Genomic DNA, 15,954 nt, shown 5'->3' with positions numbered 1-15,954 from the left:
TTGTTCCAGCTAAGATATCCTGGACCAAAGCTGGACTTGAGATGACAGTCATCCCTGTTTTTTACTTAATTAAGTGGCTGTCTAACTTGGGTATTCACAGCTCGTCACACACTGTAAATAAGATAGGGAATAAATCAGAAATGATTGCTGTATCACAAAACAGAAAATAAATCTACACTGAATTTTACCCTCAGATAAATTCAGCGATCTCCTTATGACTTTGGGGAGATATTTGTGGCTTTGGGTAGAGCAAGAGCCTAAAAACTCAGCCTATGGTCTGTTCCCTTCAATCTGCCACACCTCAAGGACGTAGGGAATTCATGGTCATCAGTAAATATGCATCACTAATCTGGTCACATAGATCTTGGAAAATGGTCATCTCCCTCCATCGTTTGAGCTACCAAAAAAAAAAAAAAAACCACCAAGAATCAGAAAAGGCAAGCATTAAAAAAATTATCATCAAACTCTGAGCATTGACCCCCAGCTTGCCCATCTACACACTTTCCTTAGGAAAGAGCTCGGTGTGAAAAACTGTGGATTAAAACATGATAAGGTCACCAGATGACCTATTACAAATGACAAGGTTAATACTCTCCTAATCAATCACCATGTATTTCACAACATGACAGTTCAGATAGCTGCAGAAGGGATTTGTGCATTCCTCATCAAGAAGGCAAAGGCTCTTCCCCCACCTCTGCAGGCCATCTGGGTCTAATCTAGAGCAAGGGGCCCCATTGCCTTCCTGCTCACCATCCCTGCATCCTTTCACTAAGCAAACTGATGTGTGGGTTTTTTAAAAGCACTAGAAGTTCTTGATTTTTCTTCTGGAGCCTGGTGAAGATTGTATCTTTGACAAGCTATGAAGTGGTTGTGCTCGGACAGGACTATGTAAGTACTTGGCTGATGGCTGTGTGCCTATGAGCATTAAATGTTCAGCTCACCAGAGCAGAAACTCAAGGATGTAGTCCCACCACCATGTCTGAAGTTACCAGACTTTGTCACAAGGCATCAGAGAAGGATTTGGGTCCCACCTCCAAGGATTTCTCAAGGAGGGTTGTAAACCACACTTCCTGGGGCCAATCAGTGTGTCATACTGAAGGATTTCTCTAGCTCCAAGACATTCTCATGCCGAAAGCTGCTGCTACTGTTCATTACTACTTTTATTATTGTTAACATTTTCTCCCATCTAACTATCAATAATACAAGCAAAACACCTAAACAGCCATTCCTTCTTACATCTAGTCTGTGACAGAAGATAGATTCACCGAGGCAATTGTTTTCATTGCTCCTCAATTAACCACTGTAGGGAAGATTTAGGGAGAGCTTTTCCCACAGAGCTCACAGGTGTTGCCTGCTCAGAGGCAGCTACTGAGTAGACCCTGCACACTTGCACACCACAGTGAGCCCAGTGGCTTGTTCAATTTCTGCATCGCCAAGGTCTGTGGCAGGAAGATGGTGTGGGAACAAGGAGGCTGTCAGTGGAAGGCTGGAAGGACCGCAAAGATGCCCTGAAGAAGCTTGTACAGTATGGCAACGCTGAGGAAGTCCCTACCTCCTGGAGCAGTGTTTGGCAACAATGGGAAATAAACTGGTGTGAGTTTCCAAGCCTGTGCACCACAGATAAGACTTGCAAACCCGGCTGGAATAAGTGGTGCAGTTGGAGAACATAATGGGATCAGACACGTAGTTACTTCCATGCATGTCTGCCAGTCAAGCAAGAGGAAAAACAGCAAGAGAATAGGCACAGGATGCCTGACTGATGCTGAGAATTGGCAGAGTTTGGCCCTGACAGGCAGAGAACCATTTGTAGTCAGAGTTGTAGTGGTGAAAGACAGAGGATTATAGTAAAGAGTTAATTGCTGTTGTCTGTATTATGCATGTGGCTGTTGATTTTTACGTACTTTGGTCTTTCATCAGTGTGAACATGGCAACTGGGACAAGAGGCTGCGTATCATCTAGCAGCAGAGACAACAGATTCTCTCACAAAGTGCCCAGACATGTACAATGGGACACATCAATAGCAAATGTATCCTGTATTTATTCATCACTCACACAGGAAAATGTATGTTGGTGTCAGTGCACAGGATTAGGTTCATCACTGCTTTTCCGTATTTAATCCTCATTGTGAGTCAAACATTGTCCAAGCTCTGGAGGTCTGCAAAGTCTTTTTTCTGGTATTGTGGGGAGCTGCACACAAGGCTAAAGTTTTGGAAATCACACTGCAAGCAGACAACAACTTGGACGTAGTTGTTAATGCTGGAAAAGCATTGTATTAGTTATGAGTTATGAGATATAGCTAGTCAGAATCTGCCTTTTCTTTTTTGCTCTCGCTGGGTACAGCAGCTCCCCTGAATGAATAAATCAATTGTAAATCAAATTGTAACCACAGGACTGTTTTTTCTGGTCAGGGACCTTGAGTATTGAAAAAGATAGCTTGGTGATTTAGGTAAAACAGTTGAGTAGAAAAATAGAAGATAATCTTGATCTGGTTCATGCTGAACGATTTTAGAATGAAGACAAGCCAATGACCATAGTGATGCTCTGCTCAGGCTGCACGACAGATGCGCAGCTCATGTTTCAGGTACATGAACCCAGAACTCACACTGTGTATTGTCCTGCTCCTTCTGCCAAGGCTTTGCGTTAAATGAATGAAGAGCAAGAAATGACTTAGCTGTGAATGGCAGATGAGATCAGAGCTGCTGTTCTCACCTCGATGAGCGCTAACACAGGGGCAAAGGAGCAAAGGGTGGGAGAGAAGTGATGAAGATGTTTATACACAAATTAGTGTTGGAGTCTGGTGCGTGTCTAATAGCTGAAGTATCTGGTTTTATATAAAAATACAGTATTTCTTATGTGATAATGATTTCTGGCTTTGTAGGAGTGCAGGGTCCCACAGACATCCCCAAAACAGGGAAGTGAAGGAAGAGCACCACCAAGAGAGCAGTAGGCATTGAGATTAAAAAAAACATGAGGTTTTATTGCAAGAAGAGCTGGACTTTTGATCATTATCTAGTTTTCCTATTACAAAGTGATGTGATTTAAATGAAAATGTAACATTAGTGGCTTCTGGGGACTACCACATAGCCTCATTTCTCCTACTGATAGCACCAATGCTCTAATTAAGGTGATGTGTGCACACACTTAAATAGACATGCCTCGGAGGCAGATGTAACAGCGTATATTTAGGCTTGAAGTAAGTTATTTAATGCATGCTGATTTTTGTAACACAATGCCCTTTAATATCTAATTTTCTGTGCAGAAGCCCCCGTTGCTGATAAATATTTGATTGCACTGAGGAGATACCCAGTAATTACTTTTTTGAATTGTGTGGGTGCATCATCCAGATGGTTAAAAATGTACCCTCTTGCAGGAATTTATGAGACCAGTAAAGCAGTGGTGGAACAGAGCTAAGAAGAGCATCGCTATGTCCTCAGCTGTTAGTGAAGACTCCGCAAGTGGCAGCAAGGAGCCACTTTGCCTCCAGTTGTGCACCCTACAGCGGAGACGCAGAGGGTCCCCATCCACCTCCCTCCAGTGTTTGCTGTTTGCTCTTCCCAGCTGTGCATGTGGGCAAACATAAATCCTGATAACTGCTGGTGGTTAATCAGAAAAATACCTCTGGACAGAGAGTGTAAACAGCTCAGTGAGTGTATATGTTCGTAGACCACAGGAATGAAAGCCATGCAGACTGCCTGTGCCAAGAACCTCTTGTTAGATGCATTAAAACCAAAACAAAATTCCCTGTGCTTGGAAGGGGACTGGAATCAGAAGCAGTGTGCAAGTGTCCATCTCCTACCGTCTCGCAGGATTAAACTGAGGGGCACACAGGGTAGGGACTGCAGGAATGTGGACAGTACACCCAGTGAAGGGGTGGTTCAGTTGTGTGCATATTTCCATTAATGCAGTGATGGTAATAAAGCTCTTCACTCTCTTTACCCTTTCTAATTTCTCAGTATGCAGCTTTCTTACCACAAGAAACTGGAAATCATTTGGCAGTGTGGAATAACTTTGCATGCAAGACATTGTTTCAAAGCTAGATTTCTCAAAAAAATTTCATTTAAAAAATAATAAAAAAAATCCTGAAATCTTCCTTTTAACTGCTTCCTCCAAGCCCTCACCCTGCCAAATTTCTTGACTGTTTTGATTTTGGTTCTATTACGACTTGCAGACGTCAAGATCAAAAAGAAATCCTGGTGCTAGTGGCTTTGTGTGGGTTTAACATCCCATTTCTTTTAACTCAGCTCAGAAGTGAATGAAAGAGGAGACCCTAGTGTTATTCCCAAGGGAGGGCATTCAGAGAAGCAAGAGCACAGTGAAATAAAAGTCAAAACCTTTGGAGCATTTGAAATGGTGATGAAGGGAAGAAGGGATCCACGCCTAGGGAGATGTGGGGAGTGAGGGAGGAAGGTGGATGGTATGACAAGACAACAGAGGAGGCATGAAAGGAAAACCAGGCAAAGATGACAAAGGGAACAAGGCAATTAAAGGCAGATGCTGTCTCTCCAGGCCCTATTCACTGTTCCTTTCTACATAAACCAATGAGCACACGTTCTGGCCTCAGAAGGAGCCTCCATCCCTCCTTCACCAGCAGCTCCCCTTGCTCTTTGTAGAGATTGCTCTATGTCCCCACAAAGGGACAAGGTCCTCCTCAAATGCAGAGGCACAGTGCGATTCTGCATGGAACATGTCCAGCTGAGGATAACTCCTCTGCTACACACAGGATGTGAGACACAAACCATTCTCCATGCCAGCCTGAGTGCCTTCTTTTCCATCAGCATTTTTCCAGTGATTCCTGGTAAAATCCAGTGACTGCTTGGTTGGTGGGAACAAAACCTACTCAGGCTGAGACGACCCAGCAGCACTGGTGAGGCAACATGTGTGTGTACAATTGTGCCCAAATTTGGAACACTATGGGCCCAGTATGATTATTGTACAACTCTTGTTCTGTTATCTTTTGGGCTGCAGAGAAGACCTGTACATCACATCCCAACCACCTTGCTCAAGCCCTGGAGTGTTTCCAGCAGAGCTGAAATGACTTTCCCCATCCTGGGAGAGATGGAGGGATGCTGGGCAGTGACAGAGTGACAGTGTTCTGAGAAATCCCTTTTAGAGCTACAGTATGGCCACCAGCCTCCCTCCAACCAGTTTTGCACTGCTGGCTTAGAGGAACTACCCATGTACGCATGAGAGTTTTGCATATAGGGTTAGAACCCATAGCCCAGGGAAGTCAGATTCAGGCTTCCAGACAACTGTTTGCAATCCAGACCTAAATATGAGGGCCAGAAAGTCTCCTGGGACATGTGCTACTTTGCTCCTCAGTGGTTCCTGCAGAGCAGCAGCAGACTGAGCAGTAATGGGCTGCTGAGGCTGGTGGGACCCATTGAAGAGAAAAATGAGAACACAATGGGACAAAGGAAATGCAAACAGTATGGCAAACGGCAAAAATTATCTGTTTTTCTCCTTTGTTTTAAAAATTAAGCTTGCGTCACTCTTGCTTCTGCGGAGTGAGGCTGTGTGGAGGGGTTATCTGTGCCCCTTGGAGCAGAGCTGTCTGGCAGGCTGCTAGTGGGGCTACAGGCATGAGAGCACACCCGTTTTTCTCAGCTGAAAATGAGGGAAAACAGGCGAAAGCTTGAAAATAAAACCAAATAGACACATAAACGACTTGCCTGTCATAGGGTTGCATGTTAAGGTTGCTGAACTTATGCACAATGCATTGGGTATTAAGGTTGTGATACGTCTTATCCCAGGATAGTGTCCTTGCCAGGGTGTAGAGCAATGCGGGGTAAGAAGAAATGGGGAATTTCCTTCCCATTAAGAAGGAACAGGCATTGACAGCAATTGCTATTTCCTGCATTTCTGAGTGATAGCAGAGAAGTCAGTCACCCCAAGGACGGCCTGTTTGTGGCCAGTTTTACAGCTGCCTTTATGGTCAAGCAGGGGAATTAGCAGACAAAACTTGTCAAATAAAGCAGCTTTGGAGAGCTTCTGGAAGACATTTGTGCTTGTTCTCATAAAATGTGGCAATATTTTAATCTGTTTGTAATGTTTATGCAGTTTTATCTTCATTTTCCATTCTTCAGCAGGCAGGCGCAGCTCCCACTCCACATGGGGCCGGGACTCTTTGATATTAAAGCACATCCAAGCATTAGAGCCCAAGGCAGTTCTTTATCTACACAGTACAGTAAAAAACACCTTTGTTTTCCACCTAGGGAAAATAAGCCAGTGTGTACGGTGAGTTTGATAGAGCAGAGGTTGCAGAAGCATCTGCCATACACCTGGCAGGCTGGTGCCACTTTGAGGGGCTGCTGGTCCTCATATGGCGGGGATAAGTGTTTCTAAGCATTAAAAATGCTGCTGTAGCTGTGCTGGGAAGCCCAGTCCATTTTCACTCTGCTCCCCCTGCAAAGCTCAGTCGCTAAAAATAGTTTGTCTTGTTTAAAGAATAGTGTGTAAAAAGCCCTGAAATTCCCTTGCCATTTGATGATGTGGAGATAAAGGACTGAAAATTATGACTAGACAATATGAATGGTCTGGCTAAGTAATTTAATACAGTGAGCAAACCCCCATTTTTCCAGATATCCCCACTGCATGCTAACATTTCCATCAAGGATGACACAACTTGCTCGTTGGGAGGGCAAAAGTAGACAGATACGCACAAATCTCCTCTTGCAGATGTCCTTCGCTGTGCTGACAGCAGAACTAAGATCCATCACAATGGATGAATGGTCCTGATATCTGTTTGATTTATACCCCAGCTGGACTGCAGTAAAAATGAAAATAAGACTCGTAGGAGTTTCTCTTGATAAATACCAACGTTATCATTGCAGCCCCACTGAGGTCACTTATTTTCTTCTGTCAGCTGGCAAGAGCCAAGGGGATATGATGTGGGCCAAGGTATTTATGAGACTATATAACAGTGTCTTCATTAAGATAAAAGGGAAACTTTGGGAAAGATAAACCCCCCGAAACTATATTATCTTTTTAGTAAGAAATTACTGAAGCTACAGTAGTCCTAAGATAGAGCTGGAGGGGAAGGAGGAGGAATTGCTGGCACAGACTTCGGCTTTTCCCTTGGCAAACCAGTGTCTCCAAAATACCATGAGCAACATTTGCGAATAACAGAAGTTTGCAAATACAATGTTATGGTTTCCAGGGAAACCCAACCTTGGCCTTCGGTCACATATTTCAGCAGATTTCACTATCCTCTCTGGATTTAGTATAATGAATTGGCTGTTGATGAATTCTGCTGCCTACATGACACCTTGTTTACAGAGGTTTCTTGTGGGCCAGTAGAGATAGGACGCTGATCCCAGCGGAGATTTGCTGTGAGCACCAGACGCATGGATGCTCCTTCAGAGCAGCCTGGGTACAGACCGCAATGTATCAGGGGCCCTCATGAGTGAGTTGAGTTTTTTCTTCATTGAAGGCTGGCTGTCTAATTTCTGCATAAATAAGAGGTATTTATGGCTTTCTCATACCTTTCCAGCACTGAAACTCCTACTCAGCCAGTCACGTGGAAGTTTCTTATATTGTTCCATCCATATCTCATATGGGTTCTTCCAGCTGATTGCTTCAATAATTATCCCATTAAGAAAAAAAAAAAAAAGAAAGGGTATTTTTCCGGAAAAGCTATTTTTGAGTGGAAGATTATGAGCAGGTCTGGAAATAGCAAGTCCCAGTGTGGGTCTACTTGCAGTGCCCCTGCAGTGAACCCAGGTCTCACCGTGACATAGACCTGCCAAAAGCCCAACAATGACCTCTGCAACTCTCTGCTGCTTTCCGACTTCAATTGATTTGGTCTTTTGAATGCCTCGACTACATCTTGGCCTTCTCTGTTATTTTTTGCCCCTAAAGCGAATATATTCAACTCATGACAATGGTGACTGCGGCAGAATTGTGAGTCCATCCTGTTACTTCCAAAAGAGCAATTCAAGAACCTCCAGCTGCCTATGATAGTCTTGCTAACCTTTATTCCAACAATGTGGGGGGTGATCTCCATCCTTCTTTTTGCTGACTTTCCAGCTCAAAACTTTCTATGTTTTATACAATGGATAGAATATACTCTAGGCTGTTATTTTATATTAATATAATTTTCTGTCCATTCTGGAGCAATGAGTCTATTTTAGTAAAGCTTCAGACTTCTTGAGAGATCATTTATTCTTTAGAGAAATGCATTTATTTGCTTACTTTGTTTTTTTTTTTTTTTGGAAAAAGAAAAGCAGGAAGGAAAACATGAAGATTAACGTTTCAATATGCAATGATCAGTTACAATGAGTGATTCAGGCTTTTGGTAGGTGAAGTCATCTGTTCATTAAAGCTAACTCAAAAAATTAAAATAGAAGAAACCTTCTTTAAGGGAGTCTAAAGAATTACTTGTATTTCTTCTAGTGGGAAAACCTCATGGAGACATCTGAAATAGCTAAAACTACGCCTTCTAAAACGGCAGGATTTGATATTGGATGTCACAGGCTGTGTCACTGGCACCCCAAGATAGACTCTGATGTTAGAAATAGCTCTTGTAAGAAGAAAGTCTGCCAAAACCTACTCCTCTTGAGTTGAACACTTCAGTATGATGCACATTTATGTGCTAAAAGTTTTACAAGTCGACTTGCTACTGACGTCCCCTAACACGGGCATCATGCAGAGGAGCCACCTTGCTCCTCTCATGCCCATGGTTCTCATTCTGCCCCTCATAATCTCACTGTGTGTGTTTCTTGGCTCATCCCACAGAGTTCACTGAAGCAAACGGTGGTGTGAGATGTTCTGTGATGAGACCATGGACCAGCAAAGCACCTACATGTTATTAACTTCACTATGTCTTAAAGTCTTGTTTAAGTGTCTAAGCGTGGAGGCAATGTCAGAAGCTTCTGTGTCCAGCTTTAGGATTTGAAACCCATAGGAATGTCTTTTCCCCTTGCCCTTTAATTATGCCTGAGCTGTAGGTTAAGTGAAAGATGTTGGAGGGAATTTGCATTTCTGGGGATGCTCCATAGGATGGGAAAAAAAATAACTGTTACAGCTGAAACCAGGACAATCCCAAAGAATATACTTGAGATTTGCTTTTTTCGTATGTTGGTATGCAAGCAACGGTTTTAGATCAGCAGGGAACTACTGACCGTAGCAAGGGCAGGGAACAATGAAGAGGATGGAGATAGCCCCTCTTGCTGTCACCGAAATCCCTGTATGCACCTACCTGTGCCTGGGAAAGGATGCTCTTTTCAGTCGTGGCCACCTACACTGAACTTTTCCCTCCTTTTGCAAACACTCTTAGGAAATTATTCTTACTACAGTATTTTGCAGCGTGGGCCCAGGTTTGCAAAGTGACTCATCATTTTGAGTGCCAAGGGCAAGATACGTTATTTTAGAAATTGAATGCTCAACGCGTTCAGAAAACAAATCCCCTTTAAGGTGTCTTCCGAAGTGGCTCACAAAAGGGAAGTGTTTGCAATTATGTCATTTTACAAAAATATCGGCTTCTGTGCTTAGTTGCTGAACTTCTTTCATCTTTTCTTGGTAAATATTGGTAGTGGCTTTTGGAAATTCAAGCAAATTTACCATTTCACCTCGTAAATGAGCTGACAATGAAACAATATGCTTGAAAATGTCGGCTATATTTTCTTGGTTACTTATGTGGCTTGTGGCAGCCGGAGTAGCCTGTAAAATCCAAACCAACCAAAGAGCTCGGATCAAATCTGGTCTTCGTTTTTGGATGTGTATGGCTGGTGTCTCTGTGCAATTAAGGTAATGCTAGAAGACACAGTTCTCTCTTCAGGCTGGTTCTTTTACGTTCCCATATGTATTTCATTTTGTAAGCAACACATTTCCACTCTTCCTGATTTTGTACTCTTTTCATCCAAAACCAGCAAAATGCATATTCACTAAAAGGATTCTTATGTGGGGGCTTCATTCTGTCATAACATCATGGGGACAAAGTTCAGAACAGACCTTACCTGCTCTTAATTTACTGCAAATATGATTAAAATCTTATCTGAGGTCTTTTTTCCTGTACTTGGCTGCTCTGTGATTTCATCAAGCACATGAAAGAGGGGTTTTTTACTTTTTCCAGCAGTTTAGTGGTGCAAATGCTCTTGTGGAGGAATTTGCTTTCTGAAAAGGACTCCTCTGAAAGCTTCCCATTAGTTCATCGTGATTTTCCCATCTTAAAAGCAAACCAGAAAACGGATCAGTAATAAAAAGATAAGAGATGCTCAGAGCAGCACATCTGAAACAGCTGCCCTGTAAAATTGGGGTGAATTACAGATGATTTCTCCCTCCTGGAGCACCTTGTCTTTTCAGAGGGGAAGGCGATGGCTCTATCTGGATTTTTAACTGTTCCATGCTTCACCGTTAAGCCCTTTTACCTTATGTTTTAGTCTGTCATGACAGCAGTCAAGCTCATTCTTTATTTGTGCATCTTCACCTTCATTAGAAAAGCGAGCTTGGCACTGAAAGGAAGGTTAATAAACAGATTGCAGTAACAATTATTTGATCTAAACCACACTATAAACGTCATGTAAACAACAGGTAAATAATAAACAGCACTGAGAACCATTTAAAGAGGTCTTCTGTGGCTTGCAACTGCTCTTCTTGGGAATTTCAAGTCTCTTTAAATGAAACTTAACAGCAAGAAGCCTTTTATTTTGCTAATGTTTATAATAGCTCGGTCTTTTGCTCTTGTGGAGGATTCATTCTCCATAGAGCCAAGGAGATGTGGCTTTCACATCCCTGGCATGGCATTTCCCTCATACACAATATAATATTCTGTCTTTCATGGGCAATCTCAGGTGGCTGCTTCCTGTTTCATAATCACTCTTGTCTTTCATATGGTCAAGCAAGCTGGTCAGCACCAAGCCTGGGCAACTGGATAGCCTGGATGAGGCTCAATTTTGGGATAGCACTTTCTAATACATTACATTTCAACACAGAGATATATTTTACACCCTGAGAAGCTGGTGCAACGGTCCTTGCACTGGACCAAGTGCTCTAATAATAATGAAAGTGTTTTGCACATTTGTTATATAGCATCTCCTAACTGATCATTCCCGAGAGATCTGGAAAAATTAATTCAATCTCACACAGGTCTCTTGAGGCACATGAGCGGTAATATTGCCATCCCAGAAATACAGACACTTAGAAAGGCTGATGATAAACTCTTTAATTGAGCCCTCGGTGGGGTAATCGCAGCAGCAGCCCTGGTTGGTGGGAAAAGGGGAAGAAAGGGTCTGCTTCCCTTCTCCATGGGGAAGGGAGAGGGTGAGCATTCATAAGGAAAATGCAACTGCTTTTGTATGTTTCTAGGCTGTCAAAAGGGAAATGCATTCACTCCATTGGTTTTGCTTCCTTACATCCATTAAGGTTAGGAAAAGCACATTTCATTGCTTCCAGCTAGTACCACTTTGGATTGCAGATGTTATGAGCTAAACTGCTGGGAGTTGCATTAAATTAGTGATAAAGTCTGTAATGGCTTTTGTGCAGGGGCAATTGTGTTCTAGTTCTTCCACAGAGAAGCCTATTTTCCCTTGCTGTAAAGGAGCAATAACTGATCCAGGCAGGGAAGAGGTGATGCTGAATCTCTGGTCTTCCATCAGCAAGCTGGCAGCCCTCAGGAGAGTCACAGTGTTTCCCATTGGCAGAAGGAAGTTTGGAAGCACAAACCCAAGGAAGGTGGAGACAACCCCAAGCTCTGTGTGCTGATGTAGATCCCAGCATGCCAAACTGGGATAAGGCAGAAAACTGCTCAGACTACAATGAAATTGTTATTGATTTCAAGGAAAGGGATTAATTAACTGTGTATGGAATGAGCCAGATAAATCAAGCATGACAGGCAATGTCCCAGTTGAATTAATACTTTAAAGACTACTTTCAAATTATTGCAGCAGGACAGGGTTGCAGCCTGGGGTTCCCACATAGCTCTCCAGGCTGTCACCTATACTGCTTTTTATTTCGGGGCTCTCATCTATAGGGCTATGTGATGACGCACCAAATCACAGCCTTGATAGAGTGATAGGCTGGCTGACCATATGAGGATCCAGTGGGTTCAGAAGTCTTCAGAGTTGGGGCTTGGCTGGGATGCCCAGGGGTGCTGGCCCATTCCCATTATATGCGTGTATGCCCTACTCAGCTCCAGGAGCTGAAGGCACCTAATGATCCTCCATTAATTAACCCTCAGGACATGCCTGTGAGCTAAGTGCTGTTAGTATCCCTCTGTTTCCCACTTTTGGGGAGCTGGATGATGTGCTGCCAGCACACCCGCTTGATTTTCCCTTTGCGGAGGAGGAGATCTCAGCAGAAAGATAGGAGGTAGGAGGTAGCCTCCCGTAGGAGGCTGTTCCGGGGGTGTATTCAAAATGCTTCCACACTAAATGAAAAATTGGAAAAAAGCATGTCTTCTATCAAGGATCCCAGTGAATGAGCTGTGACTCATGAGTCCTGAACAAGAAACTTGCTACCATCTGTCTGTATTTTACCAGCCCGCCTGACTTAGCTCAGCTGTGCAGTAACAAGCTGCTACCAGTGCACCAGTGGCAGCAGCAGAGGGGGTGGCATCACTTGGAACTCTCCTAACAGAACACCCCTGCGTGATGTTTCCCCTTGCCTGCACTGTACAGAGGACTCAGAAGGGCTTGGGCAGGTGGTGTTGCCCCTGGAAGTCCCTGGCACAGGGGGGTACTACAGCATCCTGGGGCATGATCTGTGTCTCCTCTTGTCACCCATCCTTTTTCTATTGAAACAACAGGCTGAGGTGGACTTTTGCTTCCAGTTAACCGCAAAAATAAACAGTGAAAATACATCATGCATGTACAGAAAAAGTCTGATTTAATGAAACATAGCTGCAGTCTTCTGGACTAATGTAACGTTTGCATTTTTCTAACTTTAGTAATTTGCCAGACTTTGGCTCTGTCTTCAATGAGAGAATAATTACTTGTTTTCATAAAGAGGAGTGTTGATTTAAAAATGCTAGCTCCACTTTGTGAATTCAAGGGGAAATGCTTTACTTCATATCAATCAAGCTCTTTTAAGCGATGCAAGTTCATTTCATGCTCTTCTCCTTGATTTCAGTACCCTGTGTTCAGCAGTAAAAGCAAAGCACAGAAATAAAACGAAGCCTGTTTTGCAAAAATAGTTTTTGCAGAAGCACATAGAAGAAATGGAAGGTTTAAAGCTAATGCCTCGCTTTGTCCAGCGTTGTTTGGCAGGAAGAGGCAGGAGAGTGATGAAATGGGGAAGTATCTTTGTGTAGCTAGTCCAGGTGTCCAGCTGAAATGCTACTTCCAGGTGTCCAGTGGGCTCTGTGGCACCTCCAGAAGACAAAGGTCAGCCAAGGGTTTGGCCATCATCTGGAAATACTCCACTCCCTGGGGAGTTTGGGGTACCCAGTCCCATAGTTTGGCATCACCTGAGAATGGTTGAAGATGACTTGAATTTCAAATTGAGACGTTGGTGAAACTGTGGATGGGTCCCAGAAGAGGCTGGAGAGCATCTTCCAACCCACATGACTGCTGAAGGACAGGTGAGGACCAAGGGACAACATTCATGCTAATCATTTCGCTACCTTCAGCCTTGGACCAAGGAATGCTCACTGTATCCACCAGAGTTTCAGGAGTTGCTTTTGGCTGTAAAAGATCTTTGAGTTTATTTACTACTGTAAAGCCTTGTTCTGGAGAGTGGAAAGTCCTCAGGAAGAACTATAAAAATAATGTACTTCAAAAACATACTTTACAGTATCTGCCTAATATAATTGATCCGTCTGGCTTAGCAAAGCATGAAGTCAGAGATGAGCTGCGAGGGGCTCAGGATGGCAACATATGGAAGAGATTTCTGAAAGCTGTCTAATCCAGTGGAAAATGGCATGAGATCCTGAAATTGGAATGGCAAATTTGGACTAGGGATAAGGGGCAGCATTTTAACAGAAAAGAAAATACATATAGAAATAACCTATGAAATGATGCAGAGGGAACTTGCTGTTCTCTGGCTGAAAGTCCATGGTCATCCCAACAACTGCTACTCTTTGCTAATGTGCATTTTGGAGAGCCAAGTAAAGCATCTCAATTATTTGGATAAAAAGTGTCTGGTTTTGCTTATCCACTTTACATGCTGGAATATAGGATGCACTTTCTCTTTTCTCATTCTTATTTATCTTGGTGCAGTTCTAGTTGTTCCTGTAAACCCTGGTTCCCAAAGAGTATGCTGCTAAACCGAAAGGGCTCTTTCCACTTCTAAAACTGATGGCTGCGGTGCTTCACTGTGTTTTAAGATTTCTTTCTCAGCTAGTGTTTTGTGAACTCGACATTCTTTAAATCAGTTTCAGTTTTGATATTCCTGTTTATTGCTCATGAAAGCAAAGAAATGAGACTGCTCCTCTTCCTTGTCTCCTTTCCCAAGACACAAAATGAGCAGCCTTCTTACCGGCTTTTGTAAATGATCACCAGCTGACATCTCTTATCAATGCACTTCCAGGAGTGACATAGCGTAACAAATAAGAAAGGACCATGAGAAGAGCATCCCATTCAGCATGTCTCTGCGGCAGCCAGCCATGGAGCACTCAGCACCCACGCATCACTGCCTTAGAGTTAGCTCTCCTTGCGGGGAAAGAACGAAACAAAACAAAGAAAAATGAGGAAACTCGCAGCATTCAATCTGCTGTTCATTTTAGCAGTTATGGAACAATAGTTGTGTATATTCCCAATGGTCAGAGGGGTGATGGTTGTACTAGATATGGGCCAGAGAATACAATTGCAGAGCAATTTCTCTCTGTCCTTAATGGACTTGTATTGTACTTGTAAGCAGTAAAGTGTCCTAATCTCTTCCTAGTGGGTCTCACCATGGGGTCATTGCAGATACCCTCTCAGCTTTGCCTGGTATAGCAAAGTCCTTACAGGCCAGATGATTCAACCTTTATACACACTAAGTGGTGCCCACCCTAGGGCTCCCATCTAAAAGGAGGGGAAAGGGCACTGCAGGGATGCACGGAGTGAAGAGGAATGCTGTGGGGGGTCCCTCAGAGCTGTGCCTTCTCAGCTGCTCATTTTAATGAGGATTTATTTGTAAGCTGAGCAAACCAAAGAATTTCTTCTCTTCCCTAAGTGAACTAAAAAATAACAACTCAATAACACACCAGCTAAAGAACGCTTCTTCCTAATCTGTGTTCTCCTTCATGGATATTTTTCTTCAGTATTTTTTGCTAATTATGTCGTAAAAGACTGCGCACTCTTCCCAAAGTCTTTCTGCAGCCTTTCCCAAAGATGTTCGTAAAAGAAAAAAACAATTTGTAATTTTTTTTAAGCCTATGCCTGGAATAAATTCTGCCGAGAGTAAAACAGCAAGAGACCCTCACCTTTTCATTAGTGCTGTGTGTTATGACTACAAAGTCGCATTGAAAATAGTAAGATTCAGTCAGAACTGTTTTAACTCTCCACCAGCACATGGAGAATGGGATACAGCACAGCTGTTTGCAGGCATTTAGCACCCTTAGATGCTTCTTTTTTTATGGGGAGCAAAGTCCTTGCTCCCAATTTGGGCTAGCTATTGCTGCAGAGGAAGAAATGAGGTCAGTGGGCCACCATAGCAAAATCTCCAGTTCTGAGGAAAAAAATCAGTTCTGCCTTCCTGTTTTCTCCTGGCTCCTTAAATTTTCACCCTTGATTGCAACCTGGGTGTCAATGCCTTTCCTCACGCAGGGCACTGGGTCCCTGCCTCCTGTAGCTCTCAGGAACCTTCTCTCCTTTCCCTTTGCAAACCACCTGGGAGATGTCCTGGCTCTCCAGGGATGATCCCTCTCCTTCCTTTCCATTTACTTATCTAGCATCAGTCAGGGGTATCACTTCCATCACAGTTACAATATGGAAGTAAACGACAGAGGTATCCAAGGGATTTCAAGAGCTGAGTTGCTGTGCACTCAGGAATCTCAAACATCCTCCTCATTAGGTTAATTGAGTGATTATGGTTTCTGTA

This window comes from Lathamus discolor, chromosome 3, assembly GCF_037157495.1.
Source record: "Lathamus discolor isolate bLatDis1 chromosome 3, bLatDis1.hap1, whole genome shotgun sequence".
Lineage (NCBI taxonomy): Eukaryota > Metazoa > Chordata > Aves > Psittaciformes > Psittacidae > Lathamus > Lathamus discolor.
The sequence above is the reverse complement of the archived record's forward strand: the minus strand, read 5'-3'. Positions refer to the sequence as shown.